At 42.0% G+C, this 14,869-nt stretch overlaps 1 protein-coding gene across 4 annotated transcripts in view; it reads right to left on the bottom strand.

The window, feature by feature from the left end:
- The window catches only part of fhl2b (four and a half LIM domains 2b), a 76,130-nt gene extending 62,063 nt beyond the window's left edge, over positions 1-14,067 (bottom strand). Inside the window, exon 1 of one of the 4 annotated variants that reach the window (XM_068033812.1) lies at positions 14,023-14,067. The gene's annotated coding sequence lies outside the window, so the exon portion shown is untranslated. Of the gene's footprint in view, positions 1-9,961; positions 10,177-14,022 lie in introns of those variants that run through there. The other 3 variants (XM_068033813.1, XM_068033815.1, XM_068033814.1) reach the window with 3 other exon arrangements.
- Positions 14,068-14,869: the final 802 nt, after the last annotated feature.

Below are 14,869 nucleotides of genomic sequence, written 5' to 3'. Positions count from 1 at the left end.
AATTGAGTTATTGTCTTTCAGTTTGGATGTAAAGTCCTTGATTGGAGTTGAAGTCTTGCAGTTCTCACTGGGGCACACTACACACTTTCAAATTTGTTTCTCTGGTACCAGAGGCTGAAGAGGTCCTCTATCGAGGCTTAAGCTGCTTCTGTGGGTCCCTGGGACCTTGCTTGGGAGAGAAACAGAGAGAGAGAGGGACCTATTCTTTTGTCTTCAAATAGCAGTCTGCCCTTAACCTTCCGGTGAGGCACAATTCAAACTGTTCCAGGTCTGGCAAGCAGGTAAGTCATGTGACCAATTCTTTGTTTGAAACAGCATCTTCTTGGGAGGATTGTTGATTCTTCAAAGCTTACTAGACACACTCAGTTGGGAGGGGGTGGGGTGGAGTGCTGGCTGTTACACAGACAAGATGTGGATCATCACTGTTGCCGAGACGAATCTTGTTAATTGAATCAGTGAGCACTTCTATTGTCTCTCTATTCAACTGTCTCTCAGAATGCAAATGTGCAGCCATGTTTTAGCTGTTCAGCTCTGTGGTCCTTTTAAACAAGTTATATTCAATGTCCAGTAAAAAGTTGAAGTAGTGTTCCATATGACGAGTGTTTCCATTTGGCCGGTGTGGTTTCTGTCACACATTACACAAATACCAAGTCTAATATAACCTGCTGTCTGGTTGGTTCCAGAATGTGCTGCTCTAAGAAACTATCTCAAAAGCATTCTATGAACTCTTCATCCAGGCTACTGTTGCCAATCTGATTTTTCCAGTTTATATGTAGATTAAAATCACCCATGATTATTGCCATCCCTTTATCACATGCACCCAATATTTCTTTTTGTATACTTCGTCCTACATTGTGGTTACTGTTCGGGGGCCTGTAGACCACTCCCACTAGTGACTTTGTTCCCCTACTATTCCTCATCTCCACCCAAATTGATTCTTCATCCTGATCTCCTGAACCAAGGACATCTCTAATGATTGCACCAATGCCATCCTTGATTAACAGTGCTACCCCTCCACCTTTACCGAGCTTCCTATTCTTCTTGAATGTCACATATCCCTCAATATTCAGGACCCAATCCTTGTCATTCTGCAGCCACGTCTCCATAATGGCTATCAGATCACATTTATTTACTTCAATGCATGCTATCAGTTTGTCTACTTTGTTATGAATGCTATGTGCATTCAGATACAGAGCCTTTAGTTTTGTCTTTTTGTTACCTTTGTAACATCTAGTCTCGACTGCTGGTGCGTTCTTGGGTTTTTCTCTCTGTCCCTACCTGCCATTTTCTTACCTTCATTTCCCATATTACTATTCTGCTCTCCTGCCTTGACTGTACTGTGATTTGCTACATCTACTCAAGCTTGATCCCGCACCCCCCTTGTTTGGTTTAAAGCCCTCTCTACTTCCCTAGTAATACGGTTTGCTAAAACACTGGTCCCAGCAGGGTTCATGTGCAGATCGTCCCAATGGTACAGCCCGCACTTTCCCCAGTACTGGTGCCAGTGCCCCACAAACTGAAACCCACACCAGTCTTTGAGCCATGTATTCATTTCACTAACCTTATGTGCCCTCTGCCAATTGGCACGTGGCTCAGGTAATAATCCAAAGATTATTACCCTTGAGGTTCTGCTCTTCAATTTGGTGCCTAGCTCCTCATACTGTATAAGCAGAATCTCTTTCCTAGTCCTACCTATGCCATTGGTACCTACATAGACCATGACAACTGGATTCTCCCCCTCCCACTGTAAGTTCCTCTCCAGCCCTGAGCAGATGTCCTGAACCCTGGCACCAGGAGGCAACACAGCCTTCTGGACTCACGCTCTTGGCTGCACAGAACAGTGTCAATCCCCCTCACTATACCATTGCCTACTACCACTACATTCCTTTTTGCTCCCCCCACTTGAATGGTTTCCTTTACCACAGTGCCATGGCCAGTCTGCTCATCCACTTTGCAAACCCCGCTTTCATCTACACAGGTTCAGAGCACCTCAAACCTGTTTGACAATTGCAAAGTCTGAGGCTCCTCTGCTACTGTCTGCTCGGCCCCGCTACCTGCCCCATTCATGGTCGCATCCTCCTGACACTCACTGCTGACCAAAACAGATAACCCTGTTCTAAGAAGTGTGACTGTCCTCTGGAACAAAGTGTCCAGGTATTTCTCCCCCTCCCTTATGTTAAGCAGTGTTTGCAGTTCGGCTTCCAGATCAATAATCCTGATCCAGAATTCCTCTAGCTGCTTACACTTTCTGCAGACATGTTTGGCCTGGATCACCTTGGCATCTAAAAGCTCCTACATGCCACAGATGCAACATAAAACCTGTCCTGCCATTGTTACTTATGCTTCTTTTGGGCCTCCTTATCTCGAGAGACAATGGATACGCGCCTGGAGGTGGTCAGTGGTTCGTGAAGCAGCGCCTGGAGTGGCTATAAAGGCCAATTCTGGAGTGACAGGCTCTTCCACAGGTGCTGCAGAGAAATTTGTTTGTTGGGGCTGTTGCACAGTTGGCTCTCCCCTTGCGCCTCTGTCTTTTTTCCTGCCAACTACTAAGTCTCTTCGACTCGCCACAATTTAGCCCTGTCTTTATGGCTGCCCGCCAGCTCTGGCGAATGCTGGCAACTGACTCCCACGACTTGTGATCAATGTCACACGATTTTATGTCGCGTTTGCAGACGTCTTTATAACGGAGACATGGACGGCCGGTGGGTCTGATACCAGTGGCGAGCTCGCTGTACAATGTGTCTTTGGGGATCCTGCCATCTTCCATGCGGCTCACATGGCCAAGCCATCTCAAGCGCCGCTGACTCAGTAGTGTGTATAAGCTGGGGATGTTGGCCGCTTCAAGGACTTCTGTGTTGGAGATATAGTCCTGCCACCTGATGCCAAGTATTCTCCGAAGGCAGCGAAGATGGAATGAATTGAGACGTCGCTCTTGGCTGGCATACGTTGTCCAGGCCTCGCTGCCGTAGAGCAAGGTACTGAGGACACAGGCCTGATACACTCGGACTTTTGTGTTCCGTGTCAGTGCGCCATTTTCCCACACTCTCTTGGCCAGTCTGAACATAGCAGTGGAAGCCTTACCCATGCGCTTGTTGATTTCTGCATCTAGAGACAGGTTACTGGTGATAGTTGAGCCTAGGTAGGTGAACTCTTGAACCACTTCCAGAGCGTGGTCGCCAATATTGATGGATGGAGCATTTCTGACATCCTGCCCCATGATGTTCGTTTTCTTGAGGCTGATGGTTAGGCCAAATTCATTGCAGGCAGACGCAAACCTGTCGATGAGACTCTGCAGGCATTCTTCAGTGTGAGATGTTAAAGCAGCATCGTCAGCAAAGAGGAGTTCTCTGATGAGGACTTTCCGTACTTTGGACTTCGCTCTTAGACGGGCAAGGTTGAACAACCTGCCCCCTGATCTTGTGTGGAGGAAAATTCCTTCTTCAGAGGATTTGAACGCATGTGAAAGCAGCAGGGAGAAGAAAATCCCAAAAAGTGTGGGTGCGAGAACACAGCCCTGTTTCACACCACTCAGGATAGGAAAGGGCTCTGATGAGGAGCCACCATGTTGAATTGTGCCTTTCATATTGTCATGGAATGAGGTGATGATACTTAGTAGCTTTGGTGGACATCCGATCTTTTCTAGTAGTCTGAAGAGACCACGTCTGCTGACGAGGTCAAAGGCTTTGGTGAGATCAATGAAAGCAATGTAGAGGGGCATCTGTTGTTCACGGCATTTCTCCTGTATCTGACGAAGGGAGAACAGCATGTCAATAGTCGATCTCTCTGCACGAAAGCCACACTGTGCCTCAGGGTAGACGCGCTCGGCCAGCTTCTGGAGCCTGTTCAGAGCGACTCGAGCAAAGACTTTCCCCACTATGCTGAGCAGGGAGATTCCACGGTAGTTGTTGCAGTCACTGCGGTCACCTTTGTTTTTATAGAGGGTGATGATGTTGGCATCGCGCATGTCCTGGGGTACTGCTCCCTCGTCCCAGCACAGGCATAGCAGTTCATGTATGCTATTAGTTAATTTACTTTAATTACTTTCTTAATTAACTTATAATAATAAAAAGAGTGCACTTCATAATGTAACCTTAAGTTCCCGAGATCATTCTGGTGAATCTGCACTGTATTCTCTTCAAGCCCAGTATATCCTTCCTGTGGTGCAGTGCCTAAAATTTAACATAGCACTCCAGAAGGGGTCTGACCAAGGCTCTGTGCAACTGAAGCATAACTTCTTTCACTTTGTATTTCAGCCCCCTTGAGATAAAGGCCAACATTCCAATCGCCTTTTTGATTACTTGTTGTACTGTGCATAAGTCTTTACTGATTTGTGTACTTGAACAACCCAATATCTTTGCTTCTCCACATTTCTTAGTTTCTTACCATTAAAAAAATGTTCTGTTTTTTTTTCTCAGATTCAAAGTGACTTCCCCAAATTCAAACCCTTCTGCCACAGTTTTGCCCACTCACTTAACCTCACTTTCTAAATTGCTGGTCCCATCTATAGATCATAAGATCCTTAGAAATAGGAACAAGAGTAGGCCATTCAGCCCCTCAAGCCTGTTCCGCCACTCAATAAAATCATGGCTGATCTGATTATGGCCTTAACTCTACTTTCCAGCCTGCGCCCCCCACCCCATCTCCCACCACCACCACCGCCCCCCACCCCCACAATAATCTTAGACTTTTTTGTAGATCAAAAATCTGTCTAGCTCAGCCTTGAATATACTCAATGACCCAGTCTCCACTGCTCTCTGCGCTAGAGAATTCCAAAGATTCTAAGAGAAGACATTCCTCTTCATCTCTGTCTTAAATGGGAGACCCTTTATTTTGAAACTGTGCCACTCAGTTCTAGATTGACCCATAAGGAGAAAAATTCTCTCAGCATCCACCCTGTCAAGCCTCCTCAGAATCTTATATGTTTCAATAAGATCACCTCTCATTCTTCTAAACTCCAATGAGTATAGGCCCAACCTGCTCAACATTTCCTCATAAGGTAACCTCTTCATCCCAGGAATCAATCCAGTGAGCCTTCTCTGAACTGCCTGTAATGCAAGTATATCCCTCCTTAAACGAGGAGACCAAAACTATATGCAGTACTCACTAATGCCATGTACAGTTGTAGCAAGACTTCCCTATTTTTATACTTCAGTTCTCTTGCAATAAAGGCCAATCTACATGCTAACGTTTTGTGATTCATGTACGAGGAGAGGACACCAAGATACCTCTGTATTACAGCATTGTGCAGTCTCTCTCAATTTAAATAATATTCTGCCTTTCTATTCTTCCCACCAAAGTGGCCAACTTCACATTTTTCCACATTATGCTTCATCTGCCAAATTTTTGCCCACTCACCTAACCTATATGTATCCCTTTGCAGACTCTTTGTGTCCTGCTCACAACTTGCTTTGCTACCTATCTTTGTATCGTCAGCAAATTTGGCTACAATACACTTGGTCCCTTCATCCAAGTCATGAATATAGGTTGTAAATAGTTGAGGCCCAGCACTGATTCCTGTGGCACCCCACTAGTTACAGTTTGCCAACCTGAAAATGACCCATTTATCTCGACTCTTTGTTTCCTATTAGCCAATCTTATATCCATGCTAATATATTACCCCCAACACCATGAGATCTTATGTGGCACCTTATTGAATGCCTCTTGGAAATCCAAATACACTATATATACTGGTTCCCCTTTATCCACCCTGCTTGTTACATCCTCTAAGAACTCTAATAAATTTGTCAAACACGATTTTCCTTTCACAAAACTATGTTGACTCTGCTTCATTGTATTATGATTTTCCAAATGTCCTGCTACTGCTTCCTAATAATGTATTCCAGCATTTTCCCAATGACAGATATTAGGCTAACTGGCCTATGGTTTCCTGCTTTCTGTCCTCCTCCTTTCTTGAATAGAGGTGTTACATTTGTTGTTTTCCAATCGCTGGGACCTTTCCAGAATCTAGGGAATTTTGGAAGATTACAACCAATGCATCCAATATCTCTGCAGCCACTTCTTTTACAAGCCAGGGGACTTGTCAAGCCTTTAGTCTCATTAGTTTTTCCAGTACTTTTTCTCGAGTGATAGTAATTGTTTTAAGTTCCTCCCTCCCTTTTGCCACTTGATTTTCTACTATTCTTGGGATTTTTTGTCTTTTCCCATGAAGACAGATACAAAATACTTGTTCAAAGTCTTTGCACTTCCTTGTTTTCCATTAATTCCCCAATCTCATCCTCTAAGGGACCAATGTTTACTTTTGCTACTCTCTTCCCTTTTATGTACTTGAAGAAGCTCTTACCGCCTGTTTTTATATTTCTTAGTGTAAGCCATAGTTATTTGCAGGAACCAGTTTTGGCACAACCCTAACATCTAGCTGGAGGATATTTTGACTCATCCAGGTCTTAAATCAGACAGTCAATTGGAGACATGTTTTAGGAGAAATAAATGAATATCTGTTACCTTCATCATGATGATATCATAGGCAAACAGTACAGTGGTGATTTTCACGCACATTACTTCAGCACATCATGTACTTCTAAGCAAACATATAAGTTTTCCAGAAACATAATGCCACTTTAAACCTACAGGTTGGAATGAACTGCTGCCACCATGTAATGAGAAGCTTTTCATGTTGTCTTATGCAACATTAATGAGATGTGTGGAGTTCAGTTGATTGAAGATCTCAAGCAGGTTTATTAAACAGCTAAACTATTATACAGTGCAGAGCTATCTTTTTGCAGGTCTTGCTTCTTGGTGTTACAGTTACAGAGTGACTCTGGCAAGTAGTCATGTGACTGCATCCTGGCACATGGCTCATTAGCATACTAAGATCTTAAAGGCAATGACACAACATCCCTCTTCTTTCCAAAGATAAGTCTCGTATGCTAATAGTAAAAACACATAACATTAGATAACATCAAAATTATTTACGTAACATATAGATTATAAAATGTCAAAAGTCCATATATTATCTTGGTGGTTTGACAACTCGTCTGGGAATTTGTGTCTCATCTGTTGCTGTTCTTTCTGAAGTTTCTCTCTCTCTGCAGTCAATTTCTGTTGCTCTACCTTCAGCCTGCTAATATACTCTGTTGCTTTTCTCAAGATGACCACTTTTGAGGCCTTTTCATTCTTGGAATGTTCGGCACCTCATCTCAAAGAGCTAACAGACAATGCTTCAACTCATTCCTTCTCTGCCTCTTCAGGACAGTGCTTGTCCTTCACCTCTTCTCATCCTCTGCATCTGAAGCCTTGGGGCTGAAGGTCAGGACTTTTTGGGGGAAGAGTACTTGGTCTGTTCTGGCTCATTGTGGTGCTGGCGGTTCCCTAGAGAACAGAAGTGAAGGCGCAGCATAGTTACGCAGTTGCTGGGTTTCCAGACTGCACCATTTGATGCTGGCCAGTGTCTGTTAGCGGGTTCTGGTGCTTGGAGACTTCCCCTTGGCAATGCTTTCATGGATGATTATGATGTTGAGGTCCTGCCACTGCTGGTCCACTGGTGTCTACTAGGTAGAACGTTTGTGGTTTCCATGCTAGCTTGCCATAGCTACATTGCAGTGTTAATATGCCACTGCAAGGGATGGGTGACCCATTGTATGCAGATTACTTGGCAGTTGTTGGTTGTATCATTGATTTCCACCGACTTTAGTACATATCTTTGAGGATTCAGACTGGTGGGATATTTTCACTAGCTCTGGTGTTAATCCTGACCCTGAGTGTATGTTTGCCAGCTTTCTTTGGGCAGATGATGTTAATAGTGGTGAAAGCTTCCAGTTGTTGGACTTCATCAACGTGATGTGTCAGGTTCACAATGTGAAATGCCTGTTAGTCTTCTGTCTGAGAACTACTTCTCTCTGAGTCTTGTCTCAGGTCTGTTTTGGTGGATTTTGTGTATTGGTTTGCATTTACGCCAGTCTCTGGCACTTTCCTTGCTGCTGTTGTCTTGTTGTCTGTTCATTTGTGTCTGACCGTGACTTCTGGCTGCGTCTTTAGAGCCTGAATTCCTGAATAGGCAGGCTCTGTGTCCTTTGGCACTGCATGCCTTGCACAGGTCATGAAAAGCAGGACAACTTCGCCATGAGTGGGACCAACTACACTTACAGGTAACCTTAAAATTGGATGTATTTTTAATGTAAAATAGTTACCCCTTTTGTTAAAAAAAAATCTAATTCCACAGTGCCTTTCAGATCCTCAGGATGTTCCAAATTGCTTTGCATCCAATAGGCTACTTTTGAGGGTTTATTATTATGCAGGCTATAATATTGTTATTCTTCAGCCAAGTTCCACTCACAGTAACTGACAGTAGATGACTCATATCTGTTTTTAGTGATGTTGGTATCAGGGGAACTAACTGCGATGATTAAAAAGTGCCATGGCTCCTTAACAGGCAGGCAGGACCTCAGTTTAATATCCAGTCTGAAAGGCAACACCTCCAAACATGCAGCATTCCTTCAGTACTGCATGAAAGTGTCAGCCTAAGTCATGTGCTCAGGCCTATGTTAGACTTTTACACACAGCCTTCTGACTTGAGCAAAAGTACTGCTGAATGCGCCAAGCTGATATTTATTAAAAAAATACTCAATAATTCTTCTCCCAGTTAGGAGAAATATTGTGGACTCTTTACAGCCCTGTTGGCAGCTAGTGGTCTACAATGTAAATGAGGCAAACCTGGTGTTTCTGGAGGACCAGAGAACCATCTCAAGTCTTGGAATGCTAACAGCACCCAATAATCCATTGTATCACAGAATCATGTTTACTTGAAGTACATCAATAATGTAAATGGGATTTCAATCTTTAGCATCTAACCTCTAGTTCCTGAGACATGCCACATTGACTCTATTAAAAAGAGAATCACTCTATGGTGGGGAAAGTAATTGCTTCTCTGCCTTAGGTGCCAATTCAGAGGTGTCAGCAAGCAACAAATGCACAGCAGGTCAGGCAAAACTATTATAAAAACAGTGCTTTTTAAAGTAAATACTTCCATAAGTCTTGCTGCAGCTATATCAAGACTTAAAGCAGAAGGAGAGTTGTCTGACAGTAATACAGCAGCTAAGAACAAAAATCCACCAACATACTTCATATTTAAATACAAATATCTTCTTAAATTCAATGTGACTAAGCAAAGCAAGGTGGACATTTTGCTTAGCTACTGTGCAAGGGAAAGTTCCATCAATAAGCAGTGAGGGAGAAAACACTGACAGGAACTAAGGGTCCTTATGCACTCAAAAAAAGCAACATAACAGATAGCTGTGAAACAAAAGGTTCTGCACTCTAGCAATGAGTGTAGCAGCACTCCTGGTGCTAGTTGCCATCCAGAAGTGTTGTGTGTTGCTGGAACTCTGTAGTTCCAAATTAATTGTGACATCAGAAAACGATAACTTGATATAGAGAAGCTTTTAAGTTGAGTTAAATTTTTCACCTTTCTATTTCATGCCCTAATTAGTGTTTTTCATTGTAAAATCGCTTAGTTACACAGAAAAATATCTTGGAGAGGCAGAAAGTCATTTTATAATGACTTCATTAAACCTTTCATTAAAACAAAAGGGCGAATTGCAACCCATACATCCCTTAGTGAAATTAGATAATTCCCTGGGAGCTGCAGCATTCCATGCTGATATCATTGGCTTCTCTGCAATGAGATGAATGCTGTGAAATGTACTGGTATGTATTGAGACAGGGCACAATCTAATTCTGGTTTGAACTTTCCATTTCCCCTAAGGACTTTTTTTTTCACATCTAAAAGGACAGCTTGCCAATAATAACATAACAGGTGCTGATGCTGTGTATTGAGTGTGCCCGCTGCCTCCTGGTGGTCTAAATAGGTATGTCTTGACAAAGTGATGACTGTGATATGATTATGGGAATGACTCATGTCAGCCTAGTCCAGTTAATCTCATTTGTTTGTATTTTCTGAAAGCTTTAGATGCCTTCAAAAAAGTATTTTGTGGTAACTATTTACTTTTTGTTTTCCCACCCATTTTATCCTATATTTTCTTCTGAATAGTGATGTTTTTCAGCAATGTTGCTGCTTCTAGGTCGTGTATAGGATTTCCTAGGATGCTCCGTGATCATCCAGCTAGTTAGCATCTGTGATCTGATGTGTGTCAGCCTTGTCTCTTCTCAAACCTTTGAACTGATTTAAGGCAATCAAAACCTCCCGCTTTAAAGTTGCTCCTATTTTCAAAATGGAAAAAGAGCAGAGAATATGAGAAAGACATATGGGAAACATGATAACATAACTGTACAAAATTAAAATGTGTGCAATGTTTCCTTTTCAATTAAATTTTAAAGCATTTATTTTTGTATTTTAGGTTTAACATTATCTCTTAATTGAGACCACCCCTTGAGCGAGACGATTGTGTGTTTGAGCCACATACCAGGATATGAGTGCGTAGATACTCCAGTGCTGTACTGGAGGGAGCGCTGAAGTGTCGGGAGATATCAACTTTTTTTATGCTTCCATGGGATGTGGGTGTTGCTGGCAAGGCCAGAATTTGTTACCCATCCCTAATTGCCCTTGACAACTGAGTGGCTTGCTAAATCATTTCAGAGGGCAGTTAAGAGTCAACCACATTGCTGTGGGTCTGGAGTCACATGTAGGCCAGACCAGGTATGGACAGCAAATTTCCTTCCCTGAAGGACATTAGTGAACGAAATGGGCTTTTATGACAATTGATGATAGTTTCATGGCACCATTACTGAGACGAGCTTTCAATTCCAGATTTTTACTAATTAATTGAATGTATTGACTAATTGAATTTAAATTCCACCAGCTGCTGTGTTGGGATTTGAACCTGTGTCCCCAGGGCATTAGCCTGGGCTTCTGGACTACTAGTTCAGTAACATTACCACTGCGCCACCATCACTAAAATTTCACCTGCCTGTTCCGGTAAATAGTAGAGATCCTACAGCACTATTCAAAGAAGATCTGGAAATCTACCTGGTGTCCTGACATTCTTCCATCAATCAACAGCACCAAAAATACAAATAAGTAACTGATCATGTTGCTGAATCAGAATGGCTGTTGTATTTGCCTACATTTCAACATTTTATTTGTTTTGAATGCTTTGAGACATTTGAATGACATGATAAGGCACCATGTAAGTATAAGTACTTCATTGTCTTTTTCAATAAGAGACATCAGGTTGGATTTTGTTCTCCCCCAGGCGTCAGTTCCGTGGCAGTAGGGACCTGAAGATGCCTCTAAGAGTGGACCGCCACGCACCCCGACGCTGGGAGGGCCTGCCCCGATATTACCGGCGGCGGTGGCGAGGCCTTGTGGCAGCCCCCCACCGCTTGGCGACGGGACGCCAATCTGAATATTTAAATAAATTTAAATTAATTAATTAATGAAACTTACGTCGCCGCCTGATGACCCGCTGCGATCTTCGGCCCAGTGGCCGGCACTCCCATGCCTTCGGATCCCCGAGGAAATGAGATGCCACACTGGTGGGGGGGGGGGGAGGGGTGTGGGTGGGGGTGTAGGGAGGAGGTAAGTTTATCAGTGTGGTGGGGGGGGGGGGGGAGCCGAGGTCAAATTAACGTCATGGGTGTAGGGGATGGTGGGAAGGGTTGGAGTTGAAAGTTTGTGCAGTTTGGGGAGGGAAGGTCAGATGGTAAAGGTAAGTGTTTTGGGGGGGAAGGGAAAATAATTAATTTAATTGTTAGCGGGGGTTGGGAGAGAGGCAAAAGAGATGCATTTATTTATTTTAATTCAATTTTCCTCTAAATATTTAAATTTCCCAGTAGGACACACAGCCCTTTAAAAATTGTGTCACTGCCTGCGCACGGGCAGCTGACGCCATTGCCGGGGACGGATAGCCTACCCCCTCCACATGATCGGTGGGGGGGGGGGGGGTGGAGATGTGGGGGTGGGGGGCAGCTTCCCCCGGCTATTTAAATGAGCCACCACACGGAAGATTGTGGCAGCTCTGCGACGTGTGGCCTGCCCTTTTTTGCGACTGCCACCAATTTCATAAAATTCAGCCCAATGAATTAACTCTACAGCTTCTAATATTAGTGTTTGTTGTCATGTCACAATACATGAGACTTACAAAACTTCCATAACCAGGGAGACAGTCAACTCCCAGCATCTGCTGGTAGTTTAAAGGTTAATTCAGTTATTTTGCACCACAGGGTCCAATAATACTTCTTAATCGATAGACTCTGCTTAAACAAATGGATTCAAAATCAAAATAGCCACAGAAAGTCAGAATGAAAGAAAAGGATGTGAGTGTTAATGAGAAATCTTTGTAACCTTCAATTTAAAAAAAAGATGTGAAAAGAGACCTGCGGGTTTTGAACTGAAGCACATTAAGAGGCTTCATTAAATTGTAGCAGGCAGTAACTGAATTAAACATTAGACTGCCAGTAGCTGCAGGGAAGCTTTTTGGGATAAAAGAAAGTTTGCATTTATATAGGGCCTTTCATAACCACTGAACATCTCAAAGTGCTCTACAGCCATTGAAGGACATTTGAATTGTTGTCACTGTTTGTAATGTAGAAACACAGCAGCTAATTTTGTACACAAGTAAGCTCCCACAAACAGCAATGTGATAATGACCAGATAATCTGTTTTCAAGATGTTGATTGAGGCATAAATATTAACCAAGACATCAGGGACAACTCCCATGCTCTACTAGTATTTTGTGATGTAAATACCCAAATCTGAAAATGTTGTGCAACGATCACGGAGGGTGTTATAACAATCTGATGGTTTCTTATTACCAGCGATCATCTCACCTAATAACAACAGAAGTATTATGCGGGATGAAAAAGATATAGGACTTTTTGGATTAATTTTCATGGATAAGTAGTGCCATGGGATCTTTTACATCCACCTAATAAGGCCTCAATTTAACATTGCATCCAAAAATACTGCACTGGAGTGTGTGCTTAAATCCTAAAGCAGGACTTAAACCCACACATAGGCAAGGGTGCTGCCAACTGAGCCACAGATAATGCACAATGCAGTTTCTATTGTTATGTCGGCAACTGTAACAGCCATTTGGCAATAGCAAACATCACATAAACAACAATGAGATAAACTATTAATTAATCCAATAAACTGTGACACAGTACTTCTACAAAAGAAATGAAAATGGTTCCCTTGAAGAGACAGTACATAACTACATAATTCAGCGTGATAATGGGCTATAGAGGTTCAAAAGATCCCAGATTCAATTCTTGGTCTGGGCTGAGTTAACTGTTCTCAGTTGGGAAGACAGTATGGCTGTCTGGGTTTTGGATATGACATCCTGTAGCTGAACAACTTGCTGACAATGTCTAGACTAGCATATTAGGAATGGCTACTTTTGCAAGGCATCGGAGAGCTGCCAATAGCTGTAGAACTGTACTCCAACAAAACTCAGTGCCTTCAGGAGAAATGGGGAGAAGATAAACAGAAAAAAGTGCAAAATGACTGAATGAGATATTTAAAGATAAGAGCATAAAGTCATAATTTCAAGATTAATAATAGGCATTTAACTAATAAAATATTTCCAATCTTTCAGTACTGAATCATTAGAAATGTTTCATTAATTTTTCTAAATCTACTAGTATTTTGTGATGTAAATACCCAAATCTGAAAATGTTGCGCAACGATCACGGAGGGTGTTATAACAATCTGATGGTTTCTTATTAACAGCGATCATCTCATCTAATAACAACAGAAGTATTATGCAGGATGATAAAGATATAGGACTTTTTGGATTAATTTTCATGGATAAAAATGAGTGTTTCCCCAACTGGACTAATTATAAGGAGAAATCAGTTGCAGATCTATGTTCAGTGAAAAGTTTCTAAACTATCCTGTGACAATTTAATAAATCTTTTTATTAACCTGTTGATTGAATGACTCCAGGGAGCAGTAGCAGCAGTTTGTTGATATTTAATTTGAGCATGCACTTAAAGCTATCTACTTAAAAGGACAATGAAAGAAAAAACAATGAATAGATAAAATAGTTACAGTAGAAATTGTCAATGCGGAATAAGTATAGTTGGAGAGACATTAGTCCTTACCTCGAAATTGACTGCAGCTATCTTCACTTCCAAGCAAATGAATGATAGAACAAGACAAGGGGAGAGACTGCTGCTTTATTTGCTGTCAAAGCTTCGTATTTGGTAGATGACACCAGCAATTAAGCAGATAGGCATTCTTTTGCCAAACAGTCTATAAATACAATATCTCTCAAGCAACTGCTGTACACTAGAGATAAGAACCACTATTGCTGTGCACAACTTCCTACCTTTTAAGGTATTAGAAATTTAAGAACATGTGGCCTGCAATGGAAAATCTGCACTAGTAGAAAAAGTAACCACTTATCCTGTTACCTCAAGGGCATATTAACGTGGCAATAAACTATGGTTAAAATCAATTATAACTTGTCATATTGCTATAACTTTAGTGTTACTGTTACAAAAGCAACTGAATATTTTAAAAAAGAAATTTAACATCTGTGATTTAAATTCATAGGTGCAGAATCATTCCAGATTATGTAACACTCTTAATGAGCTCCGCGAGTTGCTTTAGGTCGATTGTCCTAATCTCTCATCAGTAAACCAGCACAGTCATGGCCATGGTCAGATTTAACAATTGATCTCAAAGTAAGATCACTGTAATAAAATATAACTAACTATCAACAGAAAAGTTAGTAAGAAACAATCACAGAAGCTGCAAAACAAGAAAATGTAATTTTGTCGTTCATTTTAGTATGGCCTTAGAGGTCACAGTCTTCAAGCTACTAACCTATTTCCAGCTGGATACTATCTGCAAACAGTGTGGGAATGGTAGGATAATGGTTATGTGACTGAGGTAGTAATCTGGATGACCTAAACTAATTCTCCAGAGGTGTGAGTTCAAGTAATA

This window comes from Heterodontus francisci, chromosome 6 (genome assembly GCF_036365525.1).
Source record: "Heterodontus francisci isolate sHetFra1 chromosome 6, sHetFra1.hap1, whole genome shotgun sequence".
NCBI classification, from domain to species: domain Eukaryota; kingdom Metazoa; phylum Chordata; class Chondrichthyes; order Heterodontiformes; family Heterodontidae; genus Heterodontus; species Heterodontus francisci.
The sequence above is the reverse complement of the archived record's forward strand: the minus strand, read 5'-3'. Positions and strand labels throughout refer to the sequence as shown.